The 23,556-nt window shown below is 38.5% G+C and overlaps 1 protein-coding gene across 18 annotated transcripts in view; it reads left to right on the top strand.

The window, feature by feature from the left end:
- PLCB4 (phospholipase C beta 4) overlaps nucleotides 1-23,556 on the top strand; it is a 172,439-nt gene that overhangs the window by 46,496 nt on the left and 102,387 nt on the right. For 7 of the 18 annotated variants that reach the window (XM_088134656.1, XM_088134698.1, XM_088134607.1 and 4 more), the window contains one exon: nucleotides 17,780-17,987. The exons of the other annotated variants lie outside the window; for them this stretch is intronic. The gene's annotated coding sequence lies outside the window, so the exon portion shown is untranslated. The remainder of the gene's footprint in view (nucleotides 1-17,779; nucleotides 17,988-23,556) is intronic. 18 annotated transcript variants of the gene reach the window in all.

Raw genomic sequence — 23,556 nt, 5'->3', positions numbered from 1 at the left:
GAGCAATGGTTTGTTTGAACCATGTTTTGTTGAATAACCATTATGCCTTGGGATCACACAACATGCTGCACTAGAGGCAATTAGCCATATTAGCATGATGTGGATGTTACGTTGTTCTAGCTAGTTTAGATAGAACTTTAGGATTTAATTCTGAAATTGCCATTCTGGTGCCCTCCACATATTTTTGATTTCAGATCTCATAATCTCCCAACCAGCATGCCAGAGTCAGCATGGTGATGCCTGGGGGTCAGATGTAACTGAATATTGACATGCATAATCCTTTTTTGTTTTTGCATTGTTTAACAGTTAATTATTATGCAGTTGATTCATACATAGCTATTTAAATCTTTTTTAAAGATAACAGATGAGATAGTTGCAGGAAGGTTTTTGATTAATTGTCAGTAAAGTGACATTAAAGTAAATTTCAATAAATTGAAATTTGTTAGAATTGTAATAGAATTCAAGATCAACATGAGTTGGGTTGTTTTTCATTTTGACGAAAATATCCCTGCCTTCTCTTTCAATTCACATAACTGAGTTGAGGTGGAAGCTGGCCAGTTCTTAATTTTTTTTATTGTTTTGTGGGAATCTGCAGGATTTAACTAGAGAGGCACAACATAAGTATGTAGACCTATGTTGCAGTCACATTTGGAATATAATTTTTATTACTGTTTATGCATTTTGATAGAAACCCTAGAGCTTGAAAAGGCCAACCAGTGCAGTCTTGACAAGAAAAGACTCAAGTGGCTGAGTTTAAGGGAAAAATACGCCTAACAGAGATGGTTTATAAAAGGTACAGAGAAAATACAGAGATTCTTTCCGATAACATGAACATTTTGGATTAACTGTTACAGTTAATCAGCTTTAAGTTCAGGATAGGTATAAGAACCTAGGTCTTTATAGAAACATGTTTAATTTATGGGACCTGCTTCCATAAAATGTAATGATAATGGACTACATTGTACCAATTCTGAGAGAATAGATCCAAACAGCTTTTAAGCATAATAGGAAAACTAAGATACTTTGAGGTATCATACAGTACAGATTACTTTCATGTCTTTCTGCTTGTGATTTTGCTAGTGGCATCTTTATGGCTACTGTTAATCAAAGAAGGCTAGAACAGATGGGCCCTAGTTCAGTGAAACTCTTCTTATATTACAAAAACATTTGGAGAATGTGATTTTTTTAGATTGGATTGGTAAATTCTTTTAATGAATCCTGACCTTTGTGCATGTAGAAATTGCTGATGCTCTGTATGGGTTTTCTAAATATGGAAAAAAAGGAGAATTTTCATATCTAGACAAAATATTAAGCAACCTTATTTGGGATGTCACTGTAAGCAAAGAATATAAAATTTGTCTCTTCTGTGAACCTCAATGGATCTAAGACACCCTCCCATTTAAAGATAATTTATTAAGAAGAAAAGCTGGTGTTCCTTTCTGGTAAAAATGTAAAGTGTGGTAGTTGTGCATTCACATGTATATAGAGACATCCAAGAGCAAATTCAGAAACTGTGCCTGGAAGAAGACATGATGGCTGCATTAACAGTTCAAAAGGAAGGGCTTTGTATGCACATCACCACTTTTGGAAGCACCTTTTTCAAAGGCCTTATATTGCCCTAGAGTTTCATAGTTGTGGCTGGCATGGCTAGAAGGCATGTACCATAATAGTGCAACTCTGATGTCACACAGATGCATTAGCCACACACACAGGGCAGATGTTATAAGCATAGACTTGTGAGATCTCTACAGTTATGACCTCAACATTATGTAAGCTTGTTTGAAGGATGGTATTCCATACATGAATGCATTTTCCTTTCCATAGATATGTGATTTTGTGTACTATGTTGTATGAATCCAGCATTATGGTGTGTTTAATAAACTATTCTTAACCTATGGTGTAGGTGTGACTTACAGCAGTAGCTATATTTGGACATAGGTAGACTCCTTATTCAATTCAGCATTATTCATTTTAGTTTTGTAGGAAAAATAAATGCCAATTCTTTATGAATTTCTTTTAGAATATGTCTATATTTCCCTGATCTCTGGTACCAGTTTCAAAGGAGTATGGTACTGAACTTGTCAAAAGTGATTAAGTAATTTTTAGGAAATCTTTCTCTCTGTTAGACTATATCTATATACATATATAGATATACACACACATATATACGTACATATATATGACTTTTGTCTGATGCATTAAAACAGCACACATTATCTAACAACTGCTTAATTGTTAGTTTTTGAAAGAGCTTTTTCTAGGGTACTGGAAGAATACATGTATGGTTAGGGCCATATCAGTAGTAGATTTCATGCTGGAACAATGTAACTCTGTTACATTTTGTATTGTTGACTAATTTGAATGTGGATTCAATCTCTGATTAGCAATTTGGAAGTAAAAATAATGGGTCATTGGTATTTGCCCAACCCAGTCATGACATCTGAATAAATGGTTTTTGAGGTCACTGTGTTTACCTTAAGTTCCTTGTGTACTAAAGTTTGGCATGACATTTTCATCATGCCTTTAATTTTAGCTGGGGCCCATGACCATTGGGGAAAAATTAATAGGCTGCAATAGAGCAAGTATGCTGTAAAGCACTGAATTTAATTTACTGTCAAGATCTCTTGCTTTGCAGATATTGAAAGCATATTCTCATAGTTGGAAGACAATTGCAATAATTGAAGTGACAAATTCTTTCATAAACTTTATGGGGTAACATTATTTTCTAAATTATTTTTAATGTCAGGTGTTTCCTGTGCGTGTGAAAGCTTAATGTGTCTTAGTAGCTGTTTTTGAGACTGAATAATGAATTAGACAAGTAGTTCAGAGGATCATTTGCAGTTAAGTTAAAGTCTTTGAAGTTCATCAGAAGGGTGATAAAGGGAGAAAGAAGAAAGAGGTACCTGTCACACAGACGGAACTACCAATTCCCCTGTGAGCTTGACCACTTGATTGTAGAGCAGTTACAATGAAAAGTCCTTTCAGCTGCTGGTATGTTTTTAGGTCAAGCTGAATTTTCTTTGCAGTTCCTTTCTAACAGCCCCATCCTGTATGGGTATATCTGAAATACACTAGCACTTTCATCATGTCAAAATGTGTTTACTCAAGTAGTGCTGCAATGAGACAATAAGCTCTTGTCATAAGGATAAGAAAAACAAATGAAAGCTTTTGAAGTTGGCTGGTTGTTCAGGCAAACCTGTACTAGTTATAATGTTATCTCTGTGCTTCAAAATAACACACATAATCTAAAAGCCCTCCACTGTGGAGGGCTTTTAGATTATTTAATTATTTAATGCACCATTAAAGCCCCAGCTTCTGAAGGTACTTAAATAAGCATACTTGAATGGAGATTCAATTGGGTTCAGTTTAGCTTATTTCCAGTTGCGTGGGTTTCCTCTTTCCCTTAACATTTTGCCTTTAGGAAAAGCCTTCCTGAGTGTGTCTTATTTTGGTTACAGATAGGGGAGAAGAGGAGCACAAAAACAGGACAAAAGCTTTATGGGGCAGCTTCCCCTTGTGATGGGGACCAGCTGCAGGGAGAGGCTCTTTTTCACTTGACGAGTGTTTCTACCCTTGGTGACAGAAGCCATTTAAAAGAGGCTGTTCTTCCCTTAGTGTCTCCTTTGCAAAGAACTGAAGGATTACAATCATGTGTTCAAAGCCTAGAGCTGGATGGTATTCTTCTTAGGCTAGCACTGTAGTTTGAGGGGAAGTGCTGAGCCCCTTGAAATAGCATCTTCCCTTTAAAAAAGGATTGTCCAACTATATAACTGGGGGGGGAATCTTCCCTTCCCAAATTCTCTTCCCTTGAGAAGTAATTGTAATATTGCTGTGTTATAGTTGTTTGCTCTTTTCTTTTGTTTAATTTTCCCTCATCCATTCTCTTGTGTTTGCCTCTTGCATTCCTTTGAAAAGACACTTGAGGCACCTAAATGAAGAAAAAATGGAGGAAATTTGCATACAGCAAATGGATTTCATCTGTATTGTTGTTTGCTTGCTTCTTGCCCCATACTTGATACTGCTGATGTTTATCTATGCAACGTTTTTCTCAAACTAAAGAACGAGACATATTAAATTCTGATTACATTTTGGTTCTTTTGAAATTGAGAGCACTTTTCTCCAGCTAAAGTACAGCCAACCTTTTAGCCATAGTGTGATTAACAACAAAAATAAATGATTTTCAAAAATGGCTGCAGAAAAAAACCCAGACATTGTTTGTGTTTCTCTTTTATTAAACTTTGGATTCATTTCCTGAAAATTAAATTAAGAGCAAATCATTAAAAAAAATCTAAATTGGCTCTTAAACTGAAACTTGTAAGAAGTACAGAAGATAGAGCTGTCTCTTGGAAAGCCTTTGCCTTGCCAGCATTCCCTTTCTACTGTTCCTATGAAATGTTTGTTTTTAAAACCTTGACCCAGCAGGAGAAAAAATGGCTATAATTTTTTCATTTCCTTGACTCAGATGTATAGTGGATTCCCTGGTAAGTGCTTAGATAGCTGCATAGTAGCTACAGTGTTGAGTTTAACTAAGATGGTGCTTGCTTTTTTCCTTTAGGTAATGCAGGCATTTAGTGCATTGTGTACTTTTGTATCTTCTTGTTAAAGTCTTTGCTGAAGAACTACTGTATTGCTGAATGCTTGCTTATTCACTGGAGTGTTATCCAAGAGGTTTATTTCAGTATCATTTGATAATGCTGATTACTTCATGAGTATGGAAGCTATAGATTTGAGCCATCTGGGAATAAGCCTGCCTGAAATTCGTGCAATTCAATTTTGAGTTAACATGGACTGCTTTATGAGAAAACAGACTTAATATAAGAATGCAAACTTATGATATGCTCCATAGCCACTCTCCTGAATGAATTTTGACAGCTGTGAAGTGACAGAGGAAGATACCAGCAAATGAAATTGACAGCTTCAAACACAATCTCTCCTTTCCATTGTCTATAGATTCTAAGTTTTTAGAGATTAATATTTTCAGTCACACCTGTTGAGGATACCCTTGAGTGTACTTGCTTTACCTCTGCTGATATAATGTGGGATGGTGGAAGACTGAGTGACTTTCCAGGGATTCCTTGCGAAAAGTATATGTTCTGAAATACATGTCTTTGTAAGGAAATGTGCGTATCGGTAATACTTAATGTATGCACAGAACCTTAAACTGCTGGTTAAAGTAGTAGCAAAAATCCTTAATGGTCTTTTAAATAGCGAGGGAGGCTGAGAATTGTAGTTCAGCCACATCTCTGCTGCTAAAGCCCATCTTTGACAATCAAGTTCCCTCCAGATGTGCTGGACTTCAGTTCCCATAATTTCAAAGGACATGCCTGTAGAGCAGCACGTTGGGAGGTTGCATTAGGAGCAGAAAGCACAAATGCTGGATGCTATAAGACAGTTTTGATTGTCCTTTGAAAGTGAATGAGAAATAGTCTTTTATAGGGTTTACGTTTTAGTTATGTGCCCAGAAAGTCAGTGTTCAACATTGGGTAGGGTTTTTTGTTTTTTGTTTTCCTTTCTGGCAGCGTGATATAGTGTGGTGTAGTGGTAAAGATACTGTACTAGGGACAAGGAAACCTGGGTTCTAGACACTCTCAGCCACAGAAGCTCACTGGGTGACTTTGGGTCAGTCGCTCTCTCAGCCCAACCTTCCTTACTGGGTTGTTGCTGTGGGGAAAAATAGGAGGAGGCAGCACTCTGTATATTGTCTTGAGCTCCTCTGCAAAAAGTGAGATATAAGCCAAATAAACAAACAAGGCATATAAGTTCCTGTGGTTTTATCTACCAGCAAAAGTTTGAAAAGTAAAGTTACATTTCAGGCTTAGTTTCCAGATTGTACACTGTTTGGCATTTTTTCATTAATGTTCTTTGAAGTTATTTCAATGTATTATGGGCCTTTTCCAGGCAGTTGAGTTTCCCTGAGCCCTAATTGGTGAAAAATGTGAAACATATAGGATTTCATGAGATCTTACATATTTTAAAATGAATTTTTACAAAATAAAGTATGTTATGTTTTTGGCAAATGTTTCTGAATACCAGTGCCCATACCATTTTTTTTCCCTAAAGCCAAAGGTGGCAATGACCACCCTTTCTAGCCTGTATCAAAAGGTTCCCCCATGATCGCTTTAGGGTTTTTTTCTGTTGTTTTTCAGAATGACCAAATCCTTTTTGAGAGGGTGGACAGAACAATACACAATATTCTGTATGTGGCTGTATTTTGGATTTTTATTTTATTGGATGCTTTATTTTCTGTGCTTGTCTGTGACCACAATAAAGATTGATTTGATTTGAATTGATTTGATCTTTAATTCTTAGTAATCCTCAACATGGAGAAAACAGCACATTGCAGAATATAAGCATACAGAATGCATGCCTGTAGTTTTCCACTCTTAGAATAGGAGTATGAAAGTCCTTTAAGCGAGTCATGAAATATTCTCCACAACATAGCATTGCTTTTCCTTTAAAGGAGAAAGCTGCATCTCTAAGAAACATCCATTCAAAGTAGAATCTGAATTATCAAATCTTTCAACCACCCAATATTTGTAAAGGAGGAATATGGTGCAGGAGATTAAAGTATCAGAACAGCTATACTTCAATCAAAAGAAAATCCCCTGTCCTTAGATGTAATTCTCTTTTTAGCATCTTTCATTGTTGACAGTCATGAACATGGATTATTGGCCCAGGAGTATTTGCTAATTATATATATATTTCATCTTTAAAATTCTGCATTAATAAAAGTCAGACTTCTTTTCGGGAGTTATTTTAAGGTCAAACTTTGGACTGGACCTCAGGACTTGACCAGTCCTTTCCATTATGACATTTATGGGATTTTGGGACTTGAACTGTCCTTGCCATGACATTAAACAGGATCTTTCCCTACCACAATTGTTTAACTTTCTGGAACTTAACTGGTATGAGGTAGGCTGATTGGGCAAGCTGATATGGTGCAGAAGATTACATCGAGGTTGGATGAATTTAAGTTGAGCAGCTTAACAGTTGCGGTGTTTGGTTTGCTTGGCATGATGAAGAGAAATATAGAAGTAGGATGTGAGGGCGATCTGGCTGCGACATCTGTCACCCCATTGATCACCAGGGTTGATTTGGCTGATCTGGCAGGCTAGGTGGGTGTCCCCTTCCTCCCTCACCATTCCATGTGTATCCCTCCCGAAGCTGCGCGCTTGGAAGAGGACAAACATCCCAGATAGAAGGAGTGTACTGATCTTCAGTCAAGGGTATACAATAGCTGCACTCCCCTGCTATAACCTCCAAACAAGTTTAGAAGTACTTTCCCAGATCCAGTCATACCTGAAAGCTGTAATAAAACAAGAACAAAAGCATCCAGGTTATGTAACTCCTCTACTGTCTTCAGAGGTGTTTCTCGTGTCTCATAGCAAATTTGATGAATGTGATGGTGGTGGTTGTGGTTAGATCTGCCAAGATCACTCTGGCCCGCTGCAGGAGATTTTAATCCTTCTGGTCTAGAATTTGGGAGCTCTTGCTGTTTCAGGTTGAATATGTAGTTCAGATTAATTTTTAGATGCTTTAAGATCTGTTTGATAATTTATCTGTTTACTTTATCTTGCTTTCAGACTAGATTGGGGAGAATACTCCCCAACTTATTTGAATTAAGAGATTCATTGCAAGTAGGCTCTCTTTTGTAAGTATCATAATAAATATTAATGTAGTCAAGCCCTCAGTTTATTTTTCTTCATCACAACATAGTTGCCTTTAAAATTGCTTTACCAGTGGTGCATGGACATTTCAAAGTTTTCAATGATGCCATGATTTCCCTGTAATTAGGGATGGATGGAACCACCCAATGGTTGGCAGAATGATCTAATGGCTCTTTATCAGAATTGTGGAGTAGCTAATTACAGTGGGAATGGCTTTTGTACTTAGTCTAGTATGGGGCAGAACTGCCTAAGAAAAACTGAGCCCTGGGATTTAGGGTACCTTATATGTGAGACAGGGAATGTCTAGTGCATCCGATTGCCATCCTCTTAGGTGGAGCAAAACTTTCTCAGGCTGAAAAATCTGTTGTGATGCAGCAATGGAGGAGACTGTGTTTAGTACTGTTGCTGTACAGATAGTCCTCGCTTAACAACAAAAACTGGGACCAGCAAGTCTGTTGCTAAGCAACATGGTAATAATATGCAATGTCACATGTCCATGTTGACTTATGACAGCAGTTGTGGCAGTGCCTGTTGCTGTCATTAAGGGAATCCTGCATGGTTGTTAAGAGTGATGTCACATGATTACCATTTGTGACCTCCTGCTGGCTTCCCTATTGACTTTGCTTGTCAGAAGCCAGCAGTGAAGATCATAAATGGCAATCATGTGACTGAGGAATGTTGCAACCGTGGTATTTGTGAACCAGTTGCCAAGTGCTCAAATCATGATCACATGACCATGGGGACACTACGATGGCTACACCTACAAGGACCAGTCGTAAGTGTCCTCATTCAGCACCATTGTAACTTTGAATGGTTGCTGAATGAGTGGCTGTTAAGTGAGGACTACCTGTACTTCAGGTCTTCCCTCATACTACTTAGGGGATATTCTGCATCACAGGAGAGAAAATCAGTACTCCAATGAGGGAATAATAAAATAAAGAAATAAAAGCTCCCAGTGAGGTATAATCCTTCCTTTTTGGATTGCATATCTTAAGGATAAGAGTACAGATCGTCCTTAGTTAACAACCATTCATTCAGCACCCATTCAAAGTTGACTGAAGATAGCTCACAGTTGTCCCAGTCGGAGTGGCTATTTCATATACTTCAGAGCAAGGGTAAGCGATATGTAATTCAGTTCTAACTCTCAGCAGTAGAGGGAGAGAGACTTGTTCACCTCTGTTCTAAATTCCCCCAACAGGGAAGGAGAGGTGAAAACCCTTTCCTGAATTGGAGACCTCCCTATCTCTCTAGACCAAGCCTGGAAGCTGACTGAAACCAACAGATCTGTACCAGCCTCATCTGCAAATTGACCTTTTTCTTTGCTAGGCAAAATCAAAATCTTACATCTTACCATTGTATTGAGGCAGATTCCTGGGAAAAACAGTTCTTGAGCCATTCTTTTGTCCTTTATGTTGTCCTTCCAGATACCTGTGTTTAGTGCTGTTGATTTGTGGCTGCTTACTCAGAGCAGTGTCATATGGGCTGTCAGGGAAGTCTGGTTGTTTACATGTCCTAAGTTCTTCCCTCCCCTCACCCAGAGAGTTTTTGGTGGGTCATGGTAACAGATGATCTGAAAGCTTTGTTTTTTTGCCACCTCTAAGCGGTCTCCAGTTTATTACAGCAGTAAAATGGTTTCCAGAAATATCCCATCTCAAAGCACACACATTTTAGCTCCTGGCACTCAGATAACATCTCTTTAATAGTCAGAGTAAATGTACTGTTACTGCACACAGTAACAAAATATTAACACTGCTGCCATCTTTGCGGAATGGCATTTGGAGGCAGATAGTTAAGAAATATTTGGTTACCATGGTCTTTGAAAGTTTAGAGGGAACAAGTAGGAGGAAATATCCTTTGTTCAGGAAATAAGCCCCATCTCAGATTTTTCCCACTGAGTCTTCAAGGAAAGTTGAGGACTAACCTGTGGGTTAGTTGTTCAGTCTTATAGGAAGCACTTCCAGCACACTGTTTATCTCCCATTTTAACTTCAGAGGGATGAATTGCATCTGTTGATAAGCTGTATAAAAATGGAAGTTGGATCTGGAGAGCAATAAATCCAGTACTGATGTTTTTTTAAAAAGTGGTGGTGAGGAGTAGAATTGATGAGTCACTTTGATGAGATTACTTCTTATTTGTGCATATTAACTAAGGCTGCCTTCAGTGCTTGAGGGAAACCTCCCTTAGTGAATTACTGATGTTGCTGTCTAAAACTTGAAGGGGAAGAACAGATATCCCTAAATCATGGATGTGACTCCTGATATAAAGAAAACTTTGAGTTTGTGTTGTATTACTAAGCAGATGTAGAATCTGTGCATGATCCCTAGCAAATTAATTCCCCACATAGGGCTATCAAGGTATGACATGTCTTGAGATAGGTTGTTCAACTCAAGATCCAGGAGCCCTCCTGAACAGAACCAGAGACATTTTCTGGACACTTGAGCTGAAATTCAGCTTTACATCATGTGGAAGGAAAGCCTTGCAGTGGCCAACATGAGCTCTTCCTTCCCTTTGTTTCTCCCCTGGGACTTTAAGGCAGCCTGAAGAGCACTGAACCATACCTGGTCTCCAATTATCAAAGGAAAATGCTGATAGCACCTGAGTGTGGGTGTGTAGGAGGAAGATTTGTGTCATGTGAGATAGCAGAGAGGAAGATTTTCCAGCTGGTGGAGTCCATTTAGCAAGTGACTGGTGGTGAAGGAGGAGCAGGCTTGGATTTTAGCAACCAACAGTAGACAAGCTAAAGGGGGAATCGGAGCCAGCAGCTTCACCACTCCAGCAGAGACAACGAGAGCCTATGACTAGCCAGCAGCTGATGAAGCACCTCCCCCCCCGAAAAAAATTGTAAAGCCAGCACTTCAGCAGCAATTCAGAGCAGTGGTTGACAGCAACTGAAGCTAACTAACTTGAGGTGGCTAAATGGTAGCTAAAGAATTTGTTATATGCTCAGGCAACAAAGGAGAACAGTATTGTTCATAGGACTATTTAGGTGTGGGTGTGTAGGAGGAAGATTTGTGTCATGTGATAAACATACATATAATAGGTTGGTGATGTCACTGAAATCTTGTCCCAGTGCCTGGAAGCTGTGAGGGTCTGGATGGGACAGAATAGGCTGAAATTGAATCCTAGGAAGACCGAGTTACTGATTGTCCATTGGGGTTTTCTGTTTGCTCCAGTGGCGCCTCTTGATGGGGAACCACTACCCCTGAAGGACAGATCCATGACTTGGATGTCTTCCTGGACTTGTGGCTCCTGCTGGAACAGCAGGTGGAGACTGTGGCCAGGGGCCCTTTGCCCAGCTTTAGTGGTGAACCAGTTGCGGCCACAGCTGGGTCAGAAGAATCTTGCTACAATGGCTTGTGCCCTTATCACCACCTGTGATGGACTACTGTAACACACTCTACAAGAGGTGTCTTTAAAGACCTCTATGAAGCTGAAGTTGGTTCAAAGAGCAGTGACCCATGTGTTAGACAGCGTTTCCTGGTGGGAGCACATTACATCTGTGCTGTGGGCCCTGTGCTGCTTGCCAGTTATTTAAGAATTGTATTCTTCCATTGGAATCAGCCCAGCCCAGCCCAGTTGATTAAGCTGGAAAAAGCTTCTGGTAGTTCCCCACTTTAGGGAAGTGAAGGGGGACAAGGCTCAGAGGTACTGTTTCTTGGTGGCAGTGCTAATCCTTTGTAATGGCCTTCTAGTGGTTATCTGGTTGGCTCCCACATGAATGGTGTTCCAGAAGCAGCTTAGAATGAAGCTTTTCTGGAGAGCCTTTGGATTACTGTGCCATCTTGGTGAGGCTTATGGTTTGGTTCTTGTTGAGGCTCTCTGCACATATTTTTGTATGTTATGTTTTGTCTTTGATCTGATTATGGATGTTTTAATTGTGTTTTTTAACTGTGTGAACCACCAAGAATTCTTCAGGATTGCGGCAGGATCAATAGAGAGGGTGTACTGCTACAAACTTGTGGACTGAAAACTTGCTTAGAAAATGCTTGATACTTCCTTGTATCTTGGTGATGAAATACAGCATGCTATTGAATGAATTGAGACTTTCTCCATTTTGAAAATTAAAACTCCTTTATATAGACTGGGTTGGATTTGACAGTTGCAAATCATTTTTTATTTTATCTATATTATAATCCTATAAGAAGATAGTGTAAAAATCAACAGATTGAAAATTGCATAATAGTTGGGGCTATTCCCTGGTAATTTGTACATAAGAGTGTTTTGGTTGCTGTTGTTTTCCCTGCTGATAGTTTATGTATAGAAATTGTGCATTGACACAGCCTTATCCAAAACATTTCCCTGTAAGATGTTTATCAAAGGTGGGATTTTGTTGAAGTGTCAAGGAAAACTGAGCTAATACAATCCCAGATTTGAGAAGTCTTCTGAAATTAGTGATACCAGAGAGAAGAATTTTGTAGTTTTTCCACCTTTTATGTCTGAGAACTTTTAATGGATGTTTTATTTGGAATTTCTCTGAAGTTTCAGGACATGTTTCCTTGGAATTTCTTACCCTTTTGGGTACTTGTCTTTCTGATTCTCAACAGCAGAGTTATAGCCATTTGTATGAGGCCCTCTTACAAAACAAGACATTAAAAAGCTATGAACTTTCATTTGCACTTAAGTTATTCTTAACCTCTAAATTAAGTCTGCCTTTAAAACAGTAATACTGGCCATTTTAATTCTTCTCCTTTAGTACATTGTGAAGATAGGGAGCCATTTGGTGGCTGAGAATTGTACTTATTATTTGGGAGGAGCAGGATGGCTAAAATGGGCAGATTAATTATGCAAAACACCATGAATGGATTGGGAATTTTGTTTTTCATTTTATGGGTGGAATTCTGAGATTTTCTTAAGGTGAAACCTAGGCTTCCATTTTAATGTGTTTCCTTCCTAAAAATGGGAAAGAACTGCATTGCCCACCAGTTTTTAGCATCCATGGTCAGAACAGGCTCCAAGCAGAAAAGGGGATCAGGTATCACAGCTTGCTCACTTCTGGAATATTACTGGCTGATGAACTGAAACTTATAACAGTTTGAAAAGAGTTTGGAATTATGCTCTTTGTGAAATCATTTGCATATAGGGAAAGGAATCCTGAAGTATCTTTACTGCTCTTCAGATTGAAGAAAAGAGGAACAAATGCATGTAAATCTTTTTGCTCTGTGCCCCATCATAAGCCTCTTGTAGAGGTGTTCCAGCTCTAAAACTCCCTTTCCTTTCCAAATCTTGATTTTAATTTGGTTTGCCTGTTTTTTTAATTAAATATTTATGTAATCCACTTGTATAATCAGAAACTCAATCCCGAGTGTATACAGTGGTAGAGGACACAATTACATCAACATGATTTATTTTAATTAATGGAAAGTTCTGTGACTTTTTGTGTGGATCCTAGGATGCTTAATTTAATTTTAATTTAAAGATATAAAGATTTTCTTATTTTCGGGCTCCCACCTAGTAATAATATGTTCATATTTTCTCTTATTGGGAGTGAGAGAAAGGGATCTATTGTATGAGGTGCCTCATTCAAAGTAATTCCTACAGTAATGTTTGTTATATCAGGAGATCCAGTACAAAAGGATACTTTTTACTACATTTTAAATCAGTTCTAATCCCAGTATATAATTTTCCTTTTTATTCATGATGTTCTTTCAAGGTTCATAACATTTGTAATCATAATTAAATATTTAATACTTTTTTACACATGCTCCTCAGGATTCTAGTCCTACTTCTTTAAGCATGAGATTTTTCTTTTTGCCCAAATATTTCTGTTGATGTGTAGACACAGTGGCAGGTTTTAGGAAGGCAATCTCTCTAACATTTAACCTCAAGACTTTTGAAAATAATGGAAGAGAAGTGCAGAAAATGAGCAGAACATAATTCCTAAGAGGAAACAGAATATTGTATTTACCCAGAGCTTGGGTAGTTGAGTGATTATAACTCTGAAGGAATCTTGTAGTACCTTTTCTGACTGACACATTTTATTAAAAGGTTATTCCTTTTAATAATATTTGTTAGTTGGCAGAGATGCTACTAGACTCCTCCTGGTTTTTGTTGTTGTGGTTGCTTTTTCCCACAATAGACAAACAACACGGCTGTCCTCCTACAGTGATTAGGAACAGAGAACTTGTAGCTTTCAGAGTGTTGCTAAACCATGATTTACTGCATCCCTTTCCACCGGCCATCTTGTTGAAGCTTCTGGGAATTGCAGGTCAGCAGTATCTGGATGGAGGTCCACAGATCCTCACACCTGCCATAAGAAGTCTCTTGAGTTGCACTGATTGCTTTGCAACTAGAGCAATATATAGGGCTCAAGCAATGCACAGCAAATATTGTAATAAGGGATGTGAAATTACAGCAAATTAAGATCAGTTTTTGATGCATCAGTAAGAGGCAGAACAAGCCAGGCCCAATATGTATGGAACAGCTCAGGAGAGACATTCTCGTGAAGTAAGGCTCAGCAGGATTTGGAAGTCCTACTTCTTCCATCTTCCAAGGATCCAGTGACCAGCTTTTTTTTTTCCTCCTCCCCCCAACCCCGAGAAGCTGTGGCTTGCATTTTTAATAGTTCTCTGTGCAGGAGAACAGCACCCCAACAGTTAATATGCAGCTGATATATGCATCTAGTTTTGTTTTTCATGTTCTATATAGCAGCCTTGCAGCCCTGCAAATAACTGTCATAAACCTGGCTTTTAATTGCTGAATATAATCAGGGGGATGTGTTATTTCTAAGAAAGAAGCATAAAGCTTGGCTGTACATGATTACATGATATGTGCCTTTTTTCGTCAAGGCCAGCTTTTGTGATCTTAAGATGACAAGAACTCTGCTGCCCCTGCTGTATGAAGCTCAAGAAGAGATATAATCTGCTCTTGTTTGGAGTTCTTCCATGTTGTAATCTACTAAAAGCTTGTTCCTTTGGATAAACCAGCAGATCACTAATTAAGATTATTTTGTTGTTGTTACTATTGTCAGTTAAAGGACATAAGATGGCCATGCTGGGACTTGTACAAGGAAAATAGTCCTGTGTTTATGTTGTTGTTTTCTTTTAATATCACCAGCTTCATTCTTCTCTACTACTAATAGTTGTTATGAAAATAACTCATGCAAATCATTACCACTAATGTGTGTAAACCACTCTATTGTTAAAACAGTAGCTAAAGTGAGATTCCAGCTTTCCAGAATCATTTGAATGAACTGCTTATTAATTTCCAAGGGAGTGATGTCAGAGCAAAGATATGGTGAAAAAAATCTAATATTGGTCAACCTTGAAGAATGAACCACACAGGAAAACCAGTCAGTCCAGTGTAATGCTGCAGAGGAAAAAATAGCTCACATTGATCATAATGCTCTGAAGCCCCCTGTGGCTTCTCTTGTCCAGGTTAGGATGTTAGGTGGTTCTGTATCCATGAGAATAGAATCCTTAGTGGTCTATTGTGACTTCAGTGTGCTCATAATGACTTTTTATTGGATCCATGTCAAGATGAATTGATTGAATTGGTACATTAGATGATCTGCCCATATGACTGTCCCTCCTCCTACTTCTCTGACAAGAACGGGCAAGTTTCCTTCAAATTTACGTATCAGGAATGATTGATGGAGTTTCAGATTGTCTGTTAGGCATAACATCAGGTAAGGAGGTAGCCATGGAGGTTTGGAGAACATAAACCTGTCTGACCATCTGGTGCAGTGTAGTTCCTAGGGAAAAGTACTGGGTGTCCCTAAATCCTTGGGTAATAACAGGGAAAGCAGAAGAAGAAATAATCTTGATTAATATGAAATGTGAAGGTGGATCAATCAGGTTGATAGTTAATTGCGAAGTGGGTGTTGAGAGAGGGTGAATGGATCATTGTGGTTGTGATTTTTCCTTTTTAGAATGGAACGGGAGTCATAATGATATAATTATAGTGGTGGTGGTGGTGGTGATGATGATGATGATGTATAATTTCTAAAGCTCTTGAGAACTGTTTGTTTGCTGAGACCAGATTCACTGAGGATAACCTGTTGAGAACAGGTTTTCTGGGTCCTTAATGTTCCATCCCACCACTTCCTTCCCTGATTGGCGTGGCGCTATCCTTTGTCCATTGGACTGAACTGTAAGATATGAGTTTCAGGAGATCTGGGAACTTTAGTGATTTTAACTGAGATTTAGCTAATTAGGTGTGTAAAATTATGGCAGTCTTTTGAGGCATTGACTAACTTGGAACAGGTTGTTTTGAAGAATCTGTGGTATTCTAAAAAAAGCTATTAGTAATACTTGGTCTTATGAAGTTTTATGTAAGACGTGAGGCATTTTTAATAAAGCAGTTCAGCACGCTTGTAGATAATGCAAGTCTAGTTATTAGGACTGTTACTTGATGAATGATAAACTTGTTCTTCACTCTCCAGAGATTCTGTTGATTGTTTGGTCTTGAAGACTCAGTAGCAGTAGATTCTTGCTATAATGAGCACGTTACAGAAATTGGTGGATTGGTCAATATGCTTATTATAAAGCAATCCAGGGTATGAGCTTAATAGGCTAAATCTAAGGAGTAAAAAGATTGCTAACTAGATACAGTAATCATTATTCATGTCTCACCAATACAGTTTTCTGAGATATAAAGTGTCTGTGGGCGGGGAAGGCAATTTTAAAACAATGCAGAAAGAAACAATCTCCTTTCCTTGGAAGAGGTGGGATTGTGTTCTTAATTCAAGTGCAGTATATGAACCCAGTGCATCTTGAAGACATGCTGTATATAATATGTTAGATGGATGGAAGATCAGAGGAAAAGGCTATCAAGGAGGGGCTATTAGTAGAATGCCTGGGTACCCACAGTTCCACTAGATGGTGCCCTCTGACTTCCAAAATAATTTTTCTTAAGTTTAAAATGACTCAGATTTCCAGTTCTTACAAGTTTTATATGTTTTCACATAAGATTTGGTTAGATTTTGCCATTTTAATTCAATACTTTTCATTTTTTAAAAAACACGAATTATTGCTGGCATCTGTTGTACTGTGAGACATTGGAAAAGGATGTCTTGTTTCAAAAGCTTACTGATCCCAATGTAAAGAAAAACCTACATCTGTGCATGCTTAGCAGCACTTGTACATCTCATTTACTGAACAGTAGAAAAAAACTGAGTATGTTGAAAGTGTAGGTTTGTTCAGAGGTGATCTTTCTAAACAGACTATCCTAGTTTCCTATTTCATTGCTGTCTATAGCCACACCATATCTTGCACTGATTCCGTGGAAAGCAATCCAACTCTGTCTTCCCAGAACTATTAAGGATCCCAGTCACTATTTGGCTGTATGAAAAGAGGAGATGGCAGAGTTGGAAGGAGCCTTTTGTGTCACTGAGCTCAACCCTCTGTTTCAAGTAGGAACCCAGATTATAAAGTATCTAGGAGAGATAACTGTCCATTTTCTGCATGAGTGCAGCAAGTAAAGCAGAGCCTTGCACCTCTATGGCTAATTGGTTCCAGGGAATTTTCTTTATGCTCAGAGAATGGAGAGAAGTTAGGTTAAATGTTCTTGGCTATTTATGAGAGGAAAGCAATTGTTACCAGCTAGCCTCTTTTCTTTTGTTATTTCTCCTGATTTTCTCTGTTGGTTGGAAGAAAAGAAAAGAACAAGGCAATAGAATGATGCTATTAATTGCATACTAGATTGTTTTGATAATATGCATATATACATGTGTTTGCTTATATTATGTGCTGTTTGAAAGGAAGAAGGACATGTTAATATTTCCAAGTTGTATAAATGTGATAATTCAAATATTATGTTAAAATATTATGTTTTCAAATCCATTTAGTACAGTGGTGTCTATATGTATGTTCATTACTTTGCAATTTGCAGAGTCTAATGCCTTATAGCTAGCTATGGTTTTTGTCATGAATATGAAAATTCTCATCTATTCGTGATTTTGCTATCCCATCTACCATCCTTTGTCATCTTGGTGCCTTCCTGATGCGTGTCAGATTAACTCTTAGAATTACCAGCCGTAATGACCATTGATGGGAAGTTGTAGTTGAATGTACCTAGAAGTATTAGGTTTTAGAAGGCTGAGGACTTCCTAATTCTCAGTTCTGACCATCTTTCAGGATTACTGTGTGACATAGTATCCTTTTTGTGTTTTTTAGGAGTAGAAGAAGGGTCTCGGATCCAAAGATATTGGAAACTTATCTTTCTAAGCAGCTTTCATTAAAAAGAGCTGTTGCGGCTAAACATACAGATGCATAGAGAGAATCTGCAAATCAGTGTAAAACAACAGGAAGACGATGCATGAAGCCTCCTACGTCTACACCTTAGTTGTGGGATAATCAGCAGCCATAGACAGCAGATTGATGTGTAAGCACTTAAGTTGTCATTACAGTGCATTGCAAATGGCAGTGGGTCTGGAATAAAACACTGATTATTGAATATGTCACATGAAGATTGATTTACTGGTGGGGAAATTTGGCACCTCAATCTGTTCTTGAATTTGGAAATTGATTTTAGCACCCTTTTGTAGACTTGCATGATAAAGTTAAGTGTTTTTTATGCCAGAGAGCAATTAAAAGAAATCCTATTTGATTTTTAAGTTTGATAGTACTAGCAATCACTTGCGCTGGCTAATAAAGTTCAAGCTTCTAAAGTAGTACAATGACTACAGTGAATAATTGGGGAAAGGGAAAGAAGGAGAAATTGTTCAAATATTATGATCACAGTGTGAATTACATCCTAATTGTTTTAATCGTGGTTTTTCTGGTTTTTTATATGATTTCTTTATAGCTTTATTTAAGATAGCAAGATTTTCTAATACTTTATAGAGGGCCAGGACTAATTTTGTGTATAATTTCTTTTTTGTAGAAAGCAGAATAATCTGGGAAAGAGGGAGTTATTAATGTTGCCATTAAGCATTATTCCACAGAATAGCAAAGGATTAGTCTGTGTGAGACCACATGCAGGGTGATGATGGTGCAGCTTCATCTTCCCCTGCAGCTGTCCCACAGCCTTTCCTGGTGTATGACCTCAGTCAAGAAAATAAAACTACCATGGAAACAAAATGGAAATATATGTCTTCATTTTTTTTAAAAAAAGGAATTTGATCTCACTTCTGTATTTGAGAGTACCAAGCAGCTATCATTAATCATCAGTATCTCAAAGCAAAGTGAATTATCCATTCAGTAAGACTTGTACTTTACAGAATTAAGCTGGGGAAGGGGAGGTTAGCCTGTGAGTGTTCCACTAGCACTGCGGTAATTATTAGAATCTCATGCTCTGAAGATGTTTGCAGAAAAATTAGATTTTTTTTAGAACAAGCTTATTCTGTTTCGTTGATAAGATATATAAACTAACATTCTAAATATCTTTCATCTGTAACAAAAGCATATTTCTTAAGGACATTCTTATTACCCTTCATCTCTCCAAAACATTTATTCTAAAATTGGAGCTGATTTCTGTTTAGATCAGTCTTGTGAGATGTCTACTGATCCTGTGGTACATTCATATATTTATGGGAATGGCTTTTAAACCGCTGCTTCAAATATTCAGGGCTTCCCATTGAGTGGTTCCTAACCTTACCATATTGCTTTTTTTGCTGTAAGCAAGATATGGAATAGTGGTGAATTTTTCTGCAATATTTGTGTAACTGTATCAGTTAATGGGTAAACATTGGCTATGTTCCAATTTCATAAGTAGGAAGGGGGAGGGTTGGTTTTCTTCCATTTCTGCTGTCTCCAGAATCCAGATTTTATTGTCCCATCCCCATCATTACTACTAATAGTATTAACTCATTCTGGTCAGCTACTGACAAAATCCCCAGTGGATCATGATTTGCTGCAGCTGCTGTTCCTGCTGCATCAACCACCTAACCTCAGAGATGCCTAACCCTACTCCTACCTTCCCCCGCCTCACTCCAGGAGGGAATAGACAGTGTTAAAAAAAAGCTGGTGGAGGAAGCACACAGGAAATAGTTAAAGAACCTGTAGCTGTTGCCCATCCTCCCAGTACAAAACTAAAGTATGATTCTTTGCAAGGAGAGATCATTAGTAGGCCATAAAGTAAGCATGGCAGAACATCTTTCTTTCTATAGGTGCCTTTCTAAACTGTTTGTAATTAGAAATAGTGTATGTTTTTCTTTAAAAAAAAGTCAGTCTCCCAAAGTGTCTTAATAAGAAACATTTAAAAATAAAATCAAATACCTCTAGGACAATGTTACCCTGACTGATTCCTAGCCTCTGTTATGGGTCTCCATAATCTTGCCTTCTTCAGGCAGAATCACCCCAGATTTTTCAGTCATCACTGAAAAATGTCTGGATCTTTTGCCACCTAGCTGCCAATGTCCAGAAATGCTTTAGATTGTAAGTATCCTCCTTGAATGAACATCAGGCTGGACAGGATTTCTGGACACTAGAACAAAGAATATGGAAACAGATGGGCAAACTGGTGACATATTAGCGTGGATGTCCAAATATGTCATTGCCTCTGTGAAGTCCACACTTTTTTAAAGAAGTTCTAAGGTTGTCTACATCTGTAGAAATTGCACAATTCTTCTGTGCCTTTTTAATGTCTTGAGTTTCTTGGGGTATTAAAAGGTACAGAAACAACATGACAGGAACATGAGAAGTCAATGATTCAATAATGACCTAAAAGAAAGAACAAAGAGTGATGAATCCAGAGTAAAAGTCTTATTGGGAGGCTGTTGCATAACACTCTTTTGCAATTTGAATGTCTCAGTTGTTTTCTCAGTAACTGTACATTATACCATTCAATATAATTGTAGTGTTTAAGGTTCATAAAGTGGGGAGTTGGATGGATTGTCATGTTGATATTGGCAGTGAGAAAACCTAAATTTCTTTCCAGTCATTTTTTGGTTTGGTTTGTTTTCTCTTACAATAATTTAATAAGCAGACCTTCAGAGCTGTGTTATGAATACAGATAATGCTTTGTTTTTGCCTTTTTTGGTTGTTATTCTTAGTCATTTAATACATTTAATATTCCTGTTCAGATAATAAACCCATAAGTGAAACTACAGCTGCAGTATAGCAATTAAAGGGGGTAAAACATGCTGTTCATAGGATATTTCTGAGACCAAGCATAATTTGAGGTTCACACTTGCTCAGAAAACAGTTCAGATTAACCTCTTCTCTAAAGAAACTGGAACAGAACTGGGGGAAGTAGCAGGAAAAATGAGAGCTGAGAACATGTAAGGTAAACGATAAAGAGTCTTTAGCCAATATGCATCAGATGCATTTGGACTACAATTCTAAGAATTCCGGGTGTTGTAGTCCCAGCCCACCTAGGGGAGAAAAGATGACTGGGCAAATATATAATGCAGTTTTGTAAATTATACAGAGAACATAGCTAGATTTTCTTTCATTTCTCAGAAACTATGTCTCTTGATTCTTATTCTTTCTGTAAGTTGGTCTGTGTTTAAGACTTCCAGATCTGGGCTGAAAGAAAAAGTTCAAGCCTGAAGGACAGCAAAAAGAATTGCTGCTCTCCTAGTGGTTGTTGGGATTTTTCCAGTCCAGACCTGGTAGTTTTGATATATTCCGTAAGATAGGAGAAGACCTAATTCAAGTCCTCTTCTCCTCCCCAGGGATAGTGGCCAGTAGCCAAAGAGTTGCTTTAGGGCTTAATTTAGCATACCTTTGTGCCACATTACATATTGTTTTTCAAACTCCTTTTAAAGTTTGGAATTGGTTTCTATGGTTCTTTGGATAAGGTTCTCATCATAGAATCCAGGATTGTCAGTGAACCCTAAGACTTGGGCTCTCTACCCAAGAGTTTTTATCTTTTAAAGTAAAATATTTTTAAAAATAATAAATCAGAAGTTGGCATATTGCAAAATTAAACCACCAACTTCATCTTCATTTCCAAGAATATTTCTGGCTCATATGATCTGAAAATTCTTCTAAAAAATAAAAGTGATGGGCAATTGCAGCCCAGGGTTTTGTTTGTGCACACTTCTCTGGAAAAAAGATATTGGTTTCTGATCTTCTTTACAGCAGGTATAAGTACAATTATAAATTTACCTTGGCTGGTGTGGGTCTTCCGGGCTGTGTGGCCGTGGTCTTGAAGTTTTGTTTCCTAACGTTTCGCCAGCACCTGTGACTGGCATCTTCAGAGTGCAGGAGCACAGACAGGAGCAGTTCTCTCTGTGCCCAGGGTGATGTGACCCTTTTTGTGGGTATTTATAGAGATCTGGGGGGAAGGGGGATTGGGGGTGTGTGGGGGGGGTTGGGTTACTGAGTGGCTGCTTGTTTTGGTGTCAGCATCTGCGTGTATCTTCCTGGGGATTAGGCAGGGTTTTTTCTTCTATTGAATTGTTAACGAGGGGCTGCTGGGGGTGATTAGCAAGTTCATTGTGTGAACTGTTCACATGTCCTGGTGGTTGAGCTGAGTTCGTTGACCTTTTGCAGGCTGTATTTTTCAGGATTGGTAGCCAGGTTTTGTTGATTTTTAGACTTTCCTCTTTTTTATTGAAGCTATGCTGGTGTTTGTGAATCTCAATGGCTTCCCGGTATAGCCTGGTATAGTGGCTGTTGGTGTTGTCCAGTATCTCTGTGTTTTCAAATAGGATTTTGTGTCCAGTGTGCTTGAGAGCATGTTCAGCTACTGCAGATTTTTCTGGTTGCTGTAGTCTGCAGTGTCTTTCATGTTCTTTTATCCTGGTATGGATGCTGCGTTTTGTGGTCCCGATGTATACTTGCCCGCAACTGCATGGTATGCGGTATATTCCTGCAGCGGTGAGGTGATCCCTTTTGTCTTTTGCTGATTTTAGCACTTCTTGTACTTTTCTGGTGGGTCTGAAGATTGTTTGGAAATTGTGCTTTTCCATGAGTTTTCCCATGTGGTCTGTGACCCCTTTGATATAGGGCAGAAATACTTTGTTGGTGGGTGGCTGTTTTTCTTCTTCAGTCGCATGTTGCTTTCTTGGTTTGATGGCTCTTTTTATTTCATTCTTGGAGTAGCCATTCGCTTGTAGGACCCAATTAGCCATTCGCTTGTAGGACCCAATTAAGGTGGTGAAGTTCAGAGTTTAGGAATTGGGTTTCGCAGATCCGATTGGCACAATCCATGAGGGTTTTGATAATGCCTCTTTTCTGACGTGGGTGGTGGTTGGAGTTTTTGTGTAGGTAACCGTCTGTGTGGGTGGGTTTTCTGTAGACTTTGTGTCCTAATTTGAGGTCTGGTTTGCGTATGACCAATGTGTCTAGAAATGGAAGTTGGCCGTCCACTTCTTTTTCCATGGTGAATTGTATATTGGGGTGGACGCTGTTTAGGTGGTTCAGGAACTTCTCTAGGTCTTCTTCATCCTGACTCCAAATTGCGAAGGTGTCATCCACAAATCGGAACCAGACTGTTGGGGTAACGGGTGCGGTTTCTAAAGCCCGTTTTTCAAAATGCTCCATGTAGAAATTTGCTACAACTGGGCTCAGGGGGCTTCCCATGGCGACACCATCCATCTGTTCATAGTACTCATTATCCCATAGGAAGTAACTGGGTCACATCACCCTGGGCACAGAACTGCTCCTGTCTGTGCTCCTGCACTCTGAAGATGCCGGTCACAGGTGCTGGCGAAACGTTAGGAAACAAAACTTCAAGACCACGGCCACACAGCCCGGAAGACCCACACCAGCCATCGTATGCCGGCTGTGAAAGCCTTCGACAATACATAAATTTACCTCTTTCTCTAGAGTTACATCATGATTCTCTTCTTTCTATAATCTATTCTATCTAATCATCAGAACCATAAATCATAACTTCATTTTTTTCTGTTTTACCAAAAAGTCCATAAGGGGTTTCCAGTCAGTAATAAACATAGATAATGTCTTTTCTCTGATCAAGCAAGTCAATTTGGCCATTTCAGCAAGTTCTGTCGTCTTCACCAATCATTCTTCCATTGTATGTATTTGCCAAATCTTTCCAT

The sequence above is a fragment of the Python bivittatus genome, unplaced genomic scaffold (assembly GCF_059951505.1).
Source record: "Python bivittatus isolate LINGU-HERP-01145 unplaced genomic scaffold, Pbiv_v1 ctg000020_np1212, whole genome shotgun sequence".
Classification (NCBI taxonomy): domain Eukaryota; kingdom Metazoa; phylum Chordata; class Lepidosauria; order Squamata; family Pythonidae; genus Python; species Python bivittatus.
The sequence above is the reverse complement of the archived record's forward strand: the minus strand, read 5'-3'. Positions and strand labels throughout refer to the sequence as shown.